This window comes from Myxocyprinus asiaticus, chromosome 12, assembly GCF_019703515.2.
Source record: "Myxocyprinus asiaticus isolate MX2 ecotype Aquarium Trade chromosome 12, UBuf_Myxa_2, whole genome shotgun sequence".
In the NCBI taxonomy this organism is placed as follows: Eukaryota; Metazoa; Chordata; class Actinopteri; order Cypriniformes; family Catostomidae; genus Myxocyprinus; species Myxocyprinus asiaticus.
The window spans coordinates 41,431,214-41,446,923 of NC_059355.1; the positions used below are offsets into that span (position 1 = coordinate 41,431,214).

The following is a 15,710-nucleotide window of genomic DNA, read 5'->3' on the forward strand; positions in this document are numbered from 1 at the left end:
TTGACCTTTGCTTTCTGAAACGTGTAATTATACTTTGCAGAAAGGATCAAAAACCATTTCAATTCAAAAGACATTTAGACACCAGTATTGTTGAACTTCAGTCATAATGTCATGGTAATCATTTTGGAGATTGTTGGGACAACACATTTCACCAATTAGGCTACAATGTTTGTTTTTAATGACATTTTGTTGCACACTATTGTACTGCTATTGTATTGTATGTATTTCTGGTTCCTAAAGCAAAGCCAGTAAAGAACCAGTGTTTTAGAGTCATTCACAAAATGATAATTTGCTGAATTTTCTTTTCCACACTAATGTATCTTGCCTTCTCAAAAAACAAAATGAATAATAAATTATTTAGCTCATATTCTACTGTAAGTTTACGTTTCTGCCATATCAGCGGTGCCCACATATCCATCATGTAAAATCCACGGTCCTTCATGACACAAAGACGATGTGATTTCTGACTCTTTGGGAGCCCTCTAGCACAGTGTGTGTGGGAGGTGCCCACCCCGTGCCACAATCGGAGCAACGCGAGGCTCGTGCTGGTTTAATGCAATAATCAGCGGGGACCGCTTGTGGAGATCTCCAGCTTAACGGTGGCGCGCACGTATTTTTGCCATAAAGTGTCAGTTTTGGAGATCCCGTTCCGTTTTACAGACAACCGGGAGGGTTCGGTCGCGATCGGATGCTCGGCTCAGTGAGTCTGCATCACTCCGAGGAACGGAAAGCGACTCGATGTATCAAAGTAAGTGCGTCTTTAGTTATCAGCTGTGTATCGCTCCCTACTTAGAGACCTATTATAGACTGAACTCGGGGTTGTAGTGCTTTGCTGGACTTGTGCTAACGGAGGCAAAAATATGCCAATGCATGTTTCAATTTCTGACAGCTACAACATTTCTTTAGTCCTTTACTTCGAGAAGGGACAAATCCTCACTTTGATGTGTCTGTCGTGACACATTTCTATGCTTTTGATAGATAAGCAATTTACCAATGATCACTGTATTATTTTTAGGCTGTTATTATTCTTATTCTAATAACAATAGCAGTAGGCTAGTAGCAGTAGTAGTAGTAGTAGTAGCAGTAGTAGTAGTAATTACATAGTGTAAATATGATAATTATGATTTATGATTTAAATTCCACTAGTATTTGGGGGGAAAAAGTATTTTGAAATATATGTTGCATAAATGTAAAAGTATGTGCCTTTTTTTTTTTTACTGTATATAAGTCATATATTGGCATGATTTCGGGATAGTACTATTTGCAGGACTATTAGTAGCACTGGCTAATCATTCTGGAGGTTATCCATCGTATAACATAATAAAATTACATTCTTAATATGTTGGCTAATTCAATCTCATCTCGTCTGGTGGCCAAGCTGGTTTTATATAGATCATATGTAATGTATATTACATGTTAAGTCAGACCTTATCAATGCAGACTTTGAAACAAAACCCGTTTACTTTAATCTAAGTGAAAGTGACAAACAGATTCTCGTTTTGAGAGGCAACCTCATCATCACTGTTGACTTCTCAAACCTTACTTGAATTGATCTTGCTTACTGAAACAGCTGGTGATGGGTTGTGTATATAGAGCGCATTAACGTCAGGATGGGTGTGCATTACCGATGCTTAGAGACATGTTGCGTTGGGGTTAATGATCTGATATGCCCTGAGTTTGATTCGGTTAGAGAGCGTCATGTTGGAGACATGGAGCCTTCGCAGATGTTTAATAATCCGCTCTCACTGTCCCTCTATCACTTAATCCGGAAGGATTTACTGATTATTGCTGTCCACTAACTCCATAAACCACTCAGAATTTATTTATTTATTTCCCTTGAAGGATTTTGCTGCGTCAAATGTTTAAATTAAGCCATAACTTTGCAAAATTGGTTCCTCTGTTTATTATCTAATAATTTTTCATAATTTATGGATCACTTTTATTCGTTGTTGGAGTTCTGTAGGCAAAGATCAGTGATATAAATAACACTGAACTGTGCATGGACCTCATTTGTACAGTATGTGGATAGACTTATCTAGCATCTGTCGCTCAGCATCACAGACTACAGCTCCCTGTGTTGGGTATGATCTCATCTCATATTGGGGCTAAGCAGATGAGGTTTTATGTGGATCATATTTAATGTTAATCACTGGTCAGGCTATATCAATGCAGGATATGTTGTACAATTATCTGTCACTCACAGGGTATGCTTTCTGGCTTTTCTTTTCAAGCAAACTGGTTTGTTTTAGATCTCAATTCATTGGAGACAAATTTAGTGTGATTTCATGCAACAGGATTTGTGTTATAACAAGTCAAGGTAACATTTGACTCCACATGCCAAAATACTGCTGGTAGGAGAATGTGATGTTGCATGGTAAACTATTTGCTTTGGATAATTATGTTTTGGCATTAGGTGGAGAGGGCTGAAGTTGTTGTGGGTGGCCTTGTGTTGTAGAACGTGGTCACAGATAGTTCAGTCCTACATCAAGAGTTAAGTAATAGAGAGAGAGACACCGAGATAGAGTGCTTTTAATGGTAAGCCTGCTGCAGCGTACCAACCTGTCAGAAGTGATGTAGAGCAAGTGGCATTAAAAAGATTCTAGGGTGGTTGCATTTAGAAGCATGTCATAAAAATTTCATCTGATAGTTTGCTGCCGATAGTCTAGAGAAAATGTGTCAGGAAAGGGCACTCCTATATAATGTATACATTCTTCCTTCTTTCTAGGAAAAGTTACTGAAATTAGTTGTATGGGGATGCAGATCCATTAAACTCCCTTGATATGTGCTGTTCATTTGTGTTCTGTCAGTGCTGAAGCAATTTTTGAATATTTTATAGTTTGTTTGCATTGTACAGTTCATGTTCATGAGCAAGGTGGAAGAAGGTGAAGAAGCCTCATAAGAAAAACAATGGTGACAATGATTGTGACTTTCTGCTTAACTGTGTTAGCAGCTGTTGTGATAGGTCTCATGATTCTTGTGAAAACTTTTTTAGTACTACTTATAATTAAAAGCTTTTAGGGAGCATGTAAAACACATCCTGGTCTCATAGAATGAACGTTACTCTATGTGCATTTTTGAAAACTGACTTTAACTTGCCACTTTCTACATTTTGCTGCAGTTTCCTGATGAAATGAACTCTAGAGGCGCTACAACATTTATTCAATGTCACACAAATCAGTACAATTGATTATGATTTTATAAACATTTATTTTTCGCTCTATTTCTCACTCCCCGCTATGTTATTATATCAAAACACTTTTACTTTAACGCATGATTAGAAAAATTATACACTTTAACACTTTTATTACAGACCCACCTACATATTCCAATATGAATAACTTGCTTGGTAGCTCATCTGGTAGAGTGTTGGACATTGGACTTGTCGATTGTGGTTTGAGTCCAGCCAAAGATGCACAAAAGTGACACAAAATGATATGGTTGCTTCAGAAAAGGTGCTTCTCATTTTGAATTGGCATTTAAACACTATCGGTGAGGTTTAGGTGTTGGTTAAGGGTAAGGATGCCTGTTATGTTAAACCCTTTATTTATCTTTTAGGACACTATTGGTTAGGTTTAGGGAAAAGTTTTATTTTAGGGACATACATTTTACTCATTAATACCTCCATCTAAAATTCATCTTAACCTGATTACAACCTCATTTCACTCGGTTTTGGCGCCCCCACTGGACATTTCACTGGGAAACTGCAGCCAAATGTGTAATGAAGCACATAATTTCAGTTTTGCAAAAACGTTGCAATGTTCACATAAATGTCATGAGGTCAGGCTGGTAAAATGAACATAGATGCCATATAGTTGATGCAAAATGTGTCCATGCATTTTTTTTTTTTTTTTCGGATTTGGATTTGGATTTTTTTAACAACATCAAGATTTTAGGATAAATTGATATGAATGTTTAAGGAGAAGTATATATGATGATCTAATTGGTCACCATTTCTTTTATGTATTTTGCCATTTTTAACCTAACTTACTCATTTGAAATGGTCCTGCGATGTGGCAAATTAATTTAAAAGTACAAATATTTAATGTAGTTTCTTAATTAATAAGAGGTCATAAAACTGCATGCATAATCTATTCTAAATAATGAGCAAAATGCTATTTATAATTGTTTTAGAGTATAGCATGTCACATCACAGAACATGTCAACTTCCCCAAAGTATATCATGTAACTATGCATAAACAGTGTCATTATTTAAAGCTGAATCTTTCCATGCCACAAGTTTCACCAAACCAAATTGCAAAAGTAATGACCGTTGTTAAACAGTTTTCCTGAACACTCCCCCTGTCTTCCATTGGTCAACAAATAGCCCCAAGCTATTTTCATTGGTTGAACCATTGTTGCTATGTGGGACTGCTTAGGATTCTCAAACAAACAGAGCAAAGCACCTCAGTGTTTACACTTTTCACAGGAATCAACCTAACAATGGCTTACTTAAAGTTGACTCTGCATATTAAGCTGGATTATGAAGTATTTTAACATTGACAAAATTACACACATCACCTTTAAGTTATTTTTTGCCTTGTTTCTTGTGTTTTTGACTGTTCATCATCTTTGTTTTGAGCTTTATACCATGTAGCCTCCTTCAGGGATATGTGTAGAGTCCCTCAGGACCTCGCTGTTGTCACAGTATCCTAAGTGAGTACAACTGTACGTTTACATAGAGCAAATGCTGTGGGAGGCCCAAGTGAACAGGCAACAAAGCCATCACTGGGAATTCGAGCTCATTTACATGTGCAATAGACCAAGCTGGGCGCGCTCAGACCGGGCAAAAAAAACAAAAACATTTTGGACAGAGTCCTCCTGTGAAGTCTGTTAGCGTCTTATCTTAGGGCTCTCATCTCTCGGTGACTGCACAGTAAACCAGGGCGAAACCCGGCAAATAAAGACAAATGCTCTCTGTCACCCCCCTCGCGCCTCCAGTAAGATACTCTCCTTTTGTGCTGCAGTCTGTTATTAAACAGTGCCGTGCGATTTTTCAAAACATTGTTATGCACAGAAGAGCACTGTGGACCCATGATACTTCTTTTGCCTGGGCGCATGCAGAGACTTGTAAGCCTCTTGTGTCATATTAAGATTTCTTTTCCCCACCCTATCCAGACGTTGTGGATTCTCAAAGTCGGTTGCTTATTTTTCCTCCACCCCCATTCTTTCTTTTTATCGAGAGACAGCCAGTGTCTATGCGCAAGCATATGCTGAATGCCTTTGACACGTCTCTGCCACGGAATTATTTGCATATTTGCCAGGCATTGAAATTGATCCAGCTGACATCACAGATCAAAGCCATGTATACTGACAACAGTAGACAAATGGATCTGAGATGGCTGTCAATTAGGAAAAACAATCCCTCTGGTGCTGGGAATTATTACATCTCAGCCACCTCCCGAGGGTGTGTAAAAAAGGGTGTATTGAATGCAGTACACACCATTATGCTCACGAAGCAGTGGGACCAGTGGTTTATTAATAGTGTTCCCAGTGCCTAGCATTGTTAGCTAAAAGGCCAAAGGATTTTAACACATAAATGTGACTGGGAAAGAAAGGTCTGCATTCGGTAAGCTCTCTCATTGTATCTCATAGCCAGACCTTTGTCTAAACGGCAAATGGTCTGGTTTGTATTGCACCCACTTAAATATGAAAAGCTTTCTGACTGACATGCAAATTTTACCAATCACAGTTTGTTTCGGTTATTCTGAGATAGATACAACAATATATACCTTTATGGAACAAAATAATAGTGTATTACTGAAAAAGTAATCACATTACTAATAACTAGGGATGCAGTAATGTATCCATATTGACCAAATTAAGACCGCCGACATACCAGTTATAAGCATGAAAACGCCGATATGAAAAACAGATGGTTTATTTATAATTAATTAGTGCCACACTTTGTAAAAACTCTATGAATTTAAATGCACAATCCAGAAACAATAATATCCATAATATGTGGAAGGGTTGGCACTGAAGTGTGCTTTCACACTATCACTTTTGGTACGCACCAAGGTTCGAATGACGTCAAAGTACGGTTAGTTTGGATGATGTAAGCGCTGTTTTCAAAACTTGGGTGCCCACCCGGGAACCTCACCGAGTCCACTTGAAAAGGTGGTCTGTGGTATAGTTCATGTGAACTCCAGTATGATTCATTGCTGATATAAACATTATCGTATCAAAACGCGGAATGTGAACCGCTTGTGACGAATAATTTGCGTCTTTGCAGGCTCCCGATCGCAGATGGTATAATGCATTTCTCATACATGCTTGTGTCCAAATAAATCCCCTTCAGAGAGCAGCTTACATGCTTCACATCTATTGCAACGCATTTGCAGGCTCGCGGCATACAAGCGCTAATATTCATCACACCATTGCACATTCAATGCATCTGTGTCAGACAACCACAAGTGTTGTTCTGAGCATGTAAAGTTTTGGTGGTAAATCCAATGAGATAAATACTTTAATAACTCAGTGAAGCTGATGTCTTCTTGAGTTGTTACCTAGTTATAGAGGTAAACAGCTGCTGCTTGTACTCACGTTAATGGAGCAATCGGAATGTGGTTTGGACTCAATAATATGATGTGAACAGAGACCAGTGGGGGCAGGGGGAGGAAATGAACTCAATCGAACTAAGTGTGAAAGCACCCTTAAGAACCCTTAAGAAAAAAAAAAACGTCATAAATGGATGTGACATTTGTGAAAGTGGCACTTAGCTATTGGCTACATGATGAGGGAAACTCTCCAAAATGCTTTAAAACCAGCAGACTTTGACTTCTGAGACATTGGTATAATATCCTTTAATGCTGCATGATTGAAGGAATTAGGATTGAATATGGACTTGCGAGATTACTAAACCTTAAAAGGCTATGTTTCAAAATACAGTCTGCATTCAACTCTTTGTCAGCGCTTTGTGAGCAAGCAGCATCCTCTAGAGTTCTGGATGGCATTATTTACAAGGTAACGATGATATATTATCGATATATAGGTCACGATACGATATTATTGGGATTCTTTATTTTTGGTGTATTGCGATTCAAAACTACAATATATTGCGATATTTCTCTCAATGTTTCTCATTCGTCTTCATTGGACTTAAGAGAATTTAAAATCATCAAATGCATTGTTAAATTAATATACTGTAAAAGTGCCAGTTTGCAAGTGTGCAGTTTATTTCCTAACATCTATGTACAATGCAAAGCCATAAGCATATAAGACCATTATTGGCTCCCTATTTCTATGGTTAGGCCAATGTAGCTAGTCTTTCTAAAAATAAATTATAGTATTTATTAATACAATAATAGCCTAAATACTATAAAAACGTTATTTATTACAACACAGTTTCAATACACAAAAGAACAGTATATTTGATTTGACTTAAAAGGTTAGCCTATTTTATATGATACTAACATTTTTGCCAAAATACCTCAGTTAATGTTACTACTGTAAAATCGTGATACATTTTAGTAAGGAAGGGTGATTATGTGTATATGATAACTGCACCTTCTAAGGGACTGTTGTTGAATTACTATATCGATTTGGCAAAGATAATTTTTTTTCCCATCACTACAATATAAATGTGGAAAAATGTAAATAATAATATCAATATTTGGCATGCAAATATCAATACAGTATCAAGAGGAAAAATATCATGATACTTTAACATGTCAATATTTTTTCCCACCTCTAATCTATTATACCAATATAATACAAAATTTTAAAAGGGGGTTTGTTTCTTTTAGTTAAAACTTTTTATTACATGATGTGGTTGACATTTCCATCAAATTGCCCAACATATGCATAGGATGAATTTGTAATGTTTTATCATATACAGTACATACAGTATGTGTAAAATGTGAGTTATGTTTTTTTTTTTAACTACAAAAACTGAAGTGCAGAAATGTTTTTAAAGTACACATTTTTTTCTTATCAATCATCATGTTATCATATTTTGTTATTTTTTGTATCTTTTCAAATATGTTTATCTTCTATTTATCTTTCATTGTTGGCTCTCTTTATAATTTTGGCCTGTCATGTGTTCAACAGTTCCAATCCATGTTCAATAGAAAATATGGTTAGAACAGTTAAAAAGCTCTTTGTTCCTCTTTGTATTGTTTTAAAGCATAATTACTAATTAAAACAGTTATCAGATGACAAAATAACATGTGTGGCAAAATATCGGTATCGGCCTATAGATTTTTGTTCAAATTGGTATCGGCCTAAAATTTTTATATCGGTGCATCCCTACTAACTACTTTTCTTTTAAGTTACTTTGTAAAACATCTTTCACAGAAAACATTTGGGGGGTTGGTGGAATGTAAGTTGTGAAGCGTGGTGCGAAAGTTGCGTGAGGTGAAAGTGCGAGCTTGAGGCGATAGCCTGTGTTCCTTGAATAACGTAAGGGCAGCCAGTGGAGTTTTTGGTGTCCCCCTAGGGAGTTGTTGCACAATGAAGACTGCATAATATGCGAACAGGGAGCAGCGGTACTGTTTGTTCCAGGCGGACTAATAAAAAACCTAAGAGTTCTTACTCACGGGAGTTGCATAAAGCCAGATAATTAGATCAGAGCTTGCCAGATCTAAAAAGTGCTTTCCAGTTTTGTGTGCAATATGCCATTAGGTGGTCAGTGAACAGACCATGGGCTGTGTTTTTGTGTATAACGTGTCATGTTTTATTCCATATTGGCCTGAAGTTCTTAGGAGCTGATAGCACCATAAAATAGGGTAGAGGTCTTTTTCACTCAATTGCATTTTTTGTGGAAACACTTTTTAAAGGGTTCAGGACCATAATTGAGGAAGGCAAAGCTGTATTGTTACTGGGATCAGATAAAGTTAAAAGAGACCCAAAAAAGAGTGTTCTGGTGGAAACTGAGTGATTTTTGAAGACAGGTGAAAATGTAAGGTTAAAAATAGTAGATTTTTCTTTGTTATTTTAATATTTTTACAGTTCTAAGCTTCTCAAAAAATGAATGACTGTTGAGTGTAACAATCAAATATTTGTGGCTAATTTTGTTAGTGTGCGTAAGGCAAATGTTTGGGCAAATATGTAAAATACTGGGTGAGGATACACCTAGTATTCAGTGTGCATAGAAAAGTTCCCATTAAAGCAGCTGTTTTCTTTCATTCTGCTGTTGTTCCTACCACTTAATGTCTCAGAGTTGTATTTCAAGCTCCCCAGCTTTGTCTAATGATCCTCATACATGATTGTGACTAGACTGGCCATAAACAGCACTATAATTCATTTTAATAACACTGCCATTGTGCCTTTTTATTATGCTTATTATCCACCTATATGAATGGACTTGTGAGCTACTTTTATTTCAGAAGATTTTATTGAGTTACAGGCACATTCAAATTATTTTTCCACTTTGGATTTACATCCTTTGAAAATTTTTAATTAATTTATTTTTCTGAACAGAACATGTTTACTACATTTTACACTGTTTGATCTCATCACACTTACAAACAAATATAGTGACTGTACCGCAGAACAGAGATGGTGTCAGATGGTCATATCAAAACATCATCATGATGACGCCACGGATGGCTGCCTCGTTGTGGAGCTCCTCAGTTCTTTTGTTGTTTTTGTTTGTTTGTCCTGTGTTTAGTAATCTTTTTCCAGTCAGTTTTAATAGAGACGAACTGCTGAACATTCGACAGCATGTACCAGACAAACTTTTCCTGGTTTTCGAATATTCAGACGTTTTGCTAGACATTTTAGTTGGAGGCGCAGCTCTGCTGTTCAAGAGACACTCCGTCTGCACGGATTTCGAACAGCGCTTCACTTAGCGAATCTTGCTCTTTTACTAACAAAACAGAAGAACTACATCTCCTCACCTGCACAAACAAGGACTTTTCAACCTCTGCTGCCTTGTGCTTCACAGAAACCTGGCTGAGTGAAGCCATTCCGGACAGTGCGTTACATCTGCCAGGCATCCAGCTGTTCAGAGCTGTCCAGGGATGTGTGCTCTCCCCACTACTCTTCTTCCTCTACACCAATGACTGCATCACCAAGGACCCCTCTGTCAAGCTCCTGAAGTTTGCAGATGACACCACTGTCATTGGCCTCATCCGAGATGACGATGAGTCTGCATACAGAAGGGAGGTTGAACAGCTGGCTGTCTGGTGCAGTCAAAACAACCTTGAGCTAAACATGCTCAAAACGGTGGAGATGATTGTGGACACCCCAACACGCCAACACTGACCCCCCTCACCATTCTAAACAGCACTGTGGCAACAGTGGAGTCATTCAGGTTCCTGGGCACTACCATCTCACAGGACCAGAAGTGGGAGACCCACATTGACTCCATTGTGAAAAGACCCAGCAGAGGTTGTACTTCCTTCGCCAGCTGAGGCAATTCAACCTGCCACAGGTGCTGCTGATACAGTTTTACTCAGCAGTCATTGAGTCTGTCCTCTGCACTTCAATAACTGTCTGGTTTGGTTCAGCTACGAAATAAGACATCAGAAGACTACAAAGGACAGTTCGGACTGCTGAGAGGATTCTTGGTTGCCCCCTGCCCCCCCTTCAAGAACTATACACTTCCAAAGTGAGGAAAAAGGCTGGAAAAATCACTCTGGACCCCACTCACCCTGCCCACTACCTTTTTGAACTGTTGCCTTCTGGCCAACGCTTCAGAGCTCTGAGCACCAGAACCGTCAGGCACAGGAACAGTTTTTTTCCCTCAGGCTATCCATCTCATGAACAGTTAAATTGCCCCATTGAGCAATAACTATGTGCAATACACAGTTTAGTCTTTCTTATATTTATGCAACACATCCAACCTCTTCTGCCATTTCATTCCTCTGAAAAAAAACAAAAACAAAAAAAAAACATTTGCATTGTACATAACAGATTGTATTAGATTTGCACTACCCATGTGTATGTGTGTATGTATGTATGTGTGTGTCTGTACATATGTGTATAATTAGTTTTACTTTTTTATTTTTTTATTATAATCTATGTCTTGTTTTGTATTGTTGTACAATGGAAGCTCCTGTCACCAAAACAAATTCCTTGTATGTGTAAGCATACTTGTTAATAAAGCTGATTCTGATTCTGATTATACCATGGTACTGATTGATTACCATGGTGTTAACATGGTTCTCCCAGATACTTCAAATAATACCATGGTATTACAATGTTATGTGTGCAAAAAAAGTACTTTCGTTACTTTTTTGTTAGTGCAGTAGTTAGTGCATCATTATTTATTTATGCACATCAGTAAGGGTTTTTTTTTTTTTTTCACTGAAAGGGAAGGTGAAAAATTGGAGCATGGTTTAATAACCAGCACATCTGTCTCTAATAATCTGTGCCTTAGAATTAGTTCAGATTCACTGAACTGTAACTCATATCTGCCATTTCTAAACGTGTCACAGACGTATTGTCTGTTATTTCTTATGCAATCATGGTGCAACATGCTCTTACCTTTGGGAATCTGACTAATTGTGTGTTTCATTAGAGCAGCATAACATGATAAGACAGTTATTGGTACTATTAGAGCTGTGATACCGGTTTCATTATTTTGCTTTAATTTGCTCTCTGATAGTTCTTCCCACTATAGTAAACTCAATGTGTCAGATAGAGTTGACTTATATGATGTGCGTTAATAATGGGCATGTTGGGGAAATTGCTTAGTCAGCAAAGTGCCATCCAAACCACATGGGTGTGTTTTCAAGTACTTATGAGAATTCTTTGACAATCTTCTGGGGAGATGGTGCAAAAAACATTCTGCGACTTTATACATTGATAAACAAGCTAGAAGCCTTTGCCCTTGAGGAATATTTTGAGTGTGTTTAAAGTTTGGTTAGATGATAAGAGTGGTAAACTGGAGTAAGTATGCCTTTGAGAACAGTCATGATGTAATCCTGTCTTGAAAGTTAGCAAACCAGTCACAAATATGCAATGGCGATACTTTAAAAGTATGAGATGCTTTATGAAAAGAATACATAAATATTAGTATATTGATGAAATATTAGAATAATATATATATATATATATATATATATATATATATATATATATATATATATATATATATATATATATACTGTATATATAACTGCCTAAAACGTTTGCACAGTACTATAAATAATCTTAAAACAGAAATGTGTTATTGCCTACAATTATGTGGAGACAATGCATTGTGACATAGTTTGTACATTAGTGGTTTATGGGTTTGAGATAGTGAGTATGAAACACATTATGGTAGGGCTGAACGATTAGACAAGTGCGATTATCAAACCGTGATGGCTGTGATTGAGTTAAATAAATAAACAGTCTGAACGTGCTGCCCGCTGTGATGCGCTTATGTGCACAGCTCTTTTGTCTGTAGTGTGTAGTGCTTTCTTAAATATATGTTAACGGTGTCAGTGTATTACTCGTGTGTTTTCAGAGGTTTCAGAGCAGCTCTGTACTCGATACACTCAAATTTTATCTATCTGGTGCCCCAAGTGACATTGTCATGTGCTCGGAGGTCAGTTCAGTGTGCCAATGTGCGCTGAGCACATTATATTTAAAGCACCCCAGATTTACTTTTATTGCATATTTGTGTAATTTCACATACGTCTAGGTTTGGCTGCTACAATTTACGTTTACTAAAACATCACCATGACACCAGGTATTGTAGACAGAACGGGAGATGAGAGCAAATCACTGCATTAAAATTCTGTTGTCAACTCAACTACAAACAACCAAAACTCTGCCAAAATAAAAGCTTCCGCCAAAATAAAGGCCTGAGGGTTTAACCAGACTGCACAAGCAAATTTGAAATGATTAAAGAAATATATTACTATATAATAATAATAATTCTTATTATACAATAATAATATATTTCTATATTTTTATTATTAAAATTATTATTACAATAATATAATATTCAAGTTGGCTTGGTTTCAAAAAAGTAATAATGAAAAGTGAGCTGACCCTTTCACAAATTGGACAAAAAATGTACACAGCAGACAGATGCAATATGATTGTGATGTTTTTTCTTGTTTGTTTGTTTTTTTCTTTGTTTTGGTTTTCTCTATGTTTCAATATTTATTTATTTAATTAGTTTGGTTCTTTTTAAGAAGACTCAAGTGTGAATAACCAAAACATGGTTTGTGTTTGGTTAAAAGGAACCACTTACAGTTCAAATCAAAATCACTCATCTTTTCTATTTCATCACAATTAGATTTTTTTGTCCAAATCGTTCAGCCATACATTGTGGCCCATCATTTGCCGCCTCTCTTAATTGTTTGTCATATGAAAAGTATTTGTATTATTGTAATGGAATGGCACTGATTAGTCATAGGAAGAGTCTGTTTTTCTAAGCGCTAGAACTGATAGAGCTGTTATGTGGACTTAAAATCCATTTCTTTTCTAAGATATGATGATTAAATCCACTTCATTAGAAAGCCCTTCATTGCTCATTTTCACTGGAATATTCCAGTGAAATTTCATTATACCACTCCTGAAGGTGTTATGTATAATTTTAGACATTTCAAGAGGTCAGAAAGCTATATGGTCTGTCTCAGTCTACAAGTACACTGCCCCAGGAGTCTATTTGCATGATACAGTCTGGTGACCAACACGGGTGTTGTGAACATTTTCCATGTTGATTTCAGATTTTTGCCTTAAGCAGTTCAATGATACATTTTCACACCAATAAAAATGGAAAAGAAGGCTGAAATACATTGTTATTCCTTTTTTCAGATGCTACTACTGTAAATTATATAGAACTCACTGTATTCTTTGGTTATGCTATTCCCCTGCCATTGTGTGTCCTCACACGACTTCTAAGGTTTGAGAGATTACTCCAATTTTCTAAATGTCATTGACAAATTGTTGCTCCCAAGCGAAATCCATGCCTTCACATATTACCAGTGACATAAATGTGGAGGCTTTTACTCCCAGAACATAAGTTTTAGCTCTCAAAAATATATCCTGAAGGCCTGAGGCAATTCACAAAATAATCATCTCCCAGTAGCTCAGGTTCGAAAAGTAGCAGACCGATTCTCTCCCTAAAACCGGAATTATATTTCCATGTTGGATTGGCTGTCGTCTCATTTTATGTGTTCAGAAAAGTCGCCTTGATGTGAATTGTAGTCGGACTGTGATCAGAGGTTGCATCAGAGGTTGATCTTAATTTGACAGGCTGATTGAATGCTACTGAGACTTTCTTTCTCATATGTGGGAACCAGAGCGTGTGTTTTCTAATACCTACAATTTAGACAAGCGGTGCAAAAATGACATTTAAAAAATGCATTGTCTCCAAGGGCGGAAATGATGGACTGATACTTGTCTGAATGTAGGCCACTGTACATTCGCTGTAGTAAAGCGAGTATGTATATCAAAACCATCAAGTGCCCTTTTCAAGATGAGCATAAGTGAGTACCTCTTTAAATGTTACAGTAGTCTACAGCATGCATTAATACAGATGGTGTTTTAGTTATATCCAGTTCATTCAATGTTACTTTAAAGGAATAGTTCACACAAAAATGAAAATGTTGTCATCATTTATTCAACCTCATTTCATTTCAAACCCATATGACTTTTTTCTTTTGCAAAACACAAAAGAATATACAGTATTTTAAAGTCTACAATCACTGATTTACAAACAATTTCAGTTAATATTGACTCACTTTAAAGCATAAAAACGCTTCCAAAAGTGTCATAAAGTAGTCCATGTTAATTGTGCATCACATTCCAAGTCTTCTGAAAGCATACAATGACTCTGCATGATTAAAAGACAAAAATTTAAGTCGTTGTTCCCTCTCAAATCAAATCAAATAAAATTAAATAATTGATCTGGCGACACGTCAATAACATCAAACCATCATTAATAACATCATTGATTTGATTTTCAAAACATTTTAATTTGTGATCTTAGGCATAATGTCTGAGCTTCTGTTCCCTATCTGTCACTCACTCGACGTTGTGTAGATGTAGTGACACTAGGGGTCACTCTTGGGAGCCCCAAACACCTCTGCTTTTTGAAAAAAGGCCAATGGGAATTGGCGAGTGGAATTTGCATGCCACTCCTCCGGACATACGGGTATAAAAGGAGCTGGTATGCAACCACTCATTCAGATTTTCTCTTCAGAGCTGAGCGGTTCTATTCATTGAGCTGAATTCATCCACCGATTTCATTCACATCATCTGCTGGATTTACAGCGCATTTCAGCGGCTTCTCCCCCTCTGCACTCGTGGAGTGCAGAGAACGCCCCTGGGCACTTCGGCAGAACATCAAAAAGAGTATACTCTAAAAAAAGAGTATATTTTCAATTCTAAAAGAGCAGCACACACAGAACTTCTTTTTAAAGATGCCTTCCCGTTTGTGTGTTATTCCTGGTTGCGGTCGTTATCTCTCCGCTTCTGATGGCCACGATCGCTGTCTTGCGTGTCTGGGCGCTGCACACATGGAGACTTCATTCGTGGATGGGTCTTGTCCTCATTGCGAGAACATGATCATGGCAACGTTGTGGTTGCGGCTTGCCTTCGTAAGAAAGCAAGCCACCCCAGCGGCTCCCCGCCTCTGTCCTTCTACCTATGGGTATGAGGCCACGTCGGTTAGCACTGGGAGTGATTTGGGGACTCCAATGGGACCACCTCCGCTGGCTAACCCCCCACGGACCTCGGATGAGAGCGCCGGCTCATCTCAGGGCGAGTTTGACCTCTTATTCGGGGCCTGGGAAGACAATGAGCTATCGAGCGCAGCATCGGAG

The 15,710-nt window shown here is 37.5% G+C and overlaps 1 protein-coding gene across 1 annotated transcript in view; it reads left to right on the plus strand.

Moving 5' to 3' along the window:
- The first annotated feature begins 611 nt into the window (after window positions 1-611).
- LOC127449422 (contactin-4-like) overlaps window positions 612-15,710 on the plus strand; it is a 261,042-nt gene continuing 245,943 nt past the window's right edge. The window contains exon 1 of the mRNA XM_051712833.1: window positions 612-748. The gene's annotated coding sequence lies outside the window, so the exon portion shown is untranslated. The remainder of the gene's footprint in view (window positions 749-15,710) is intronic.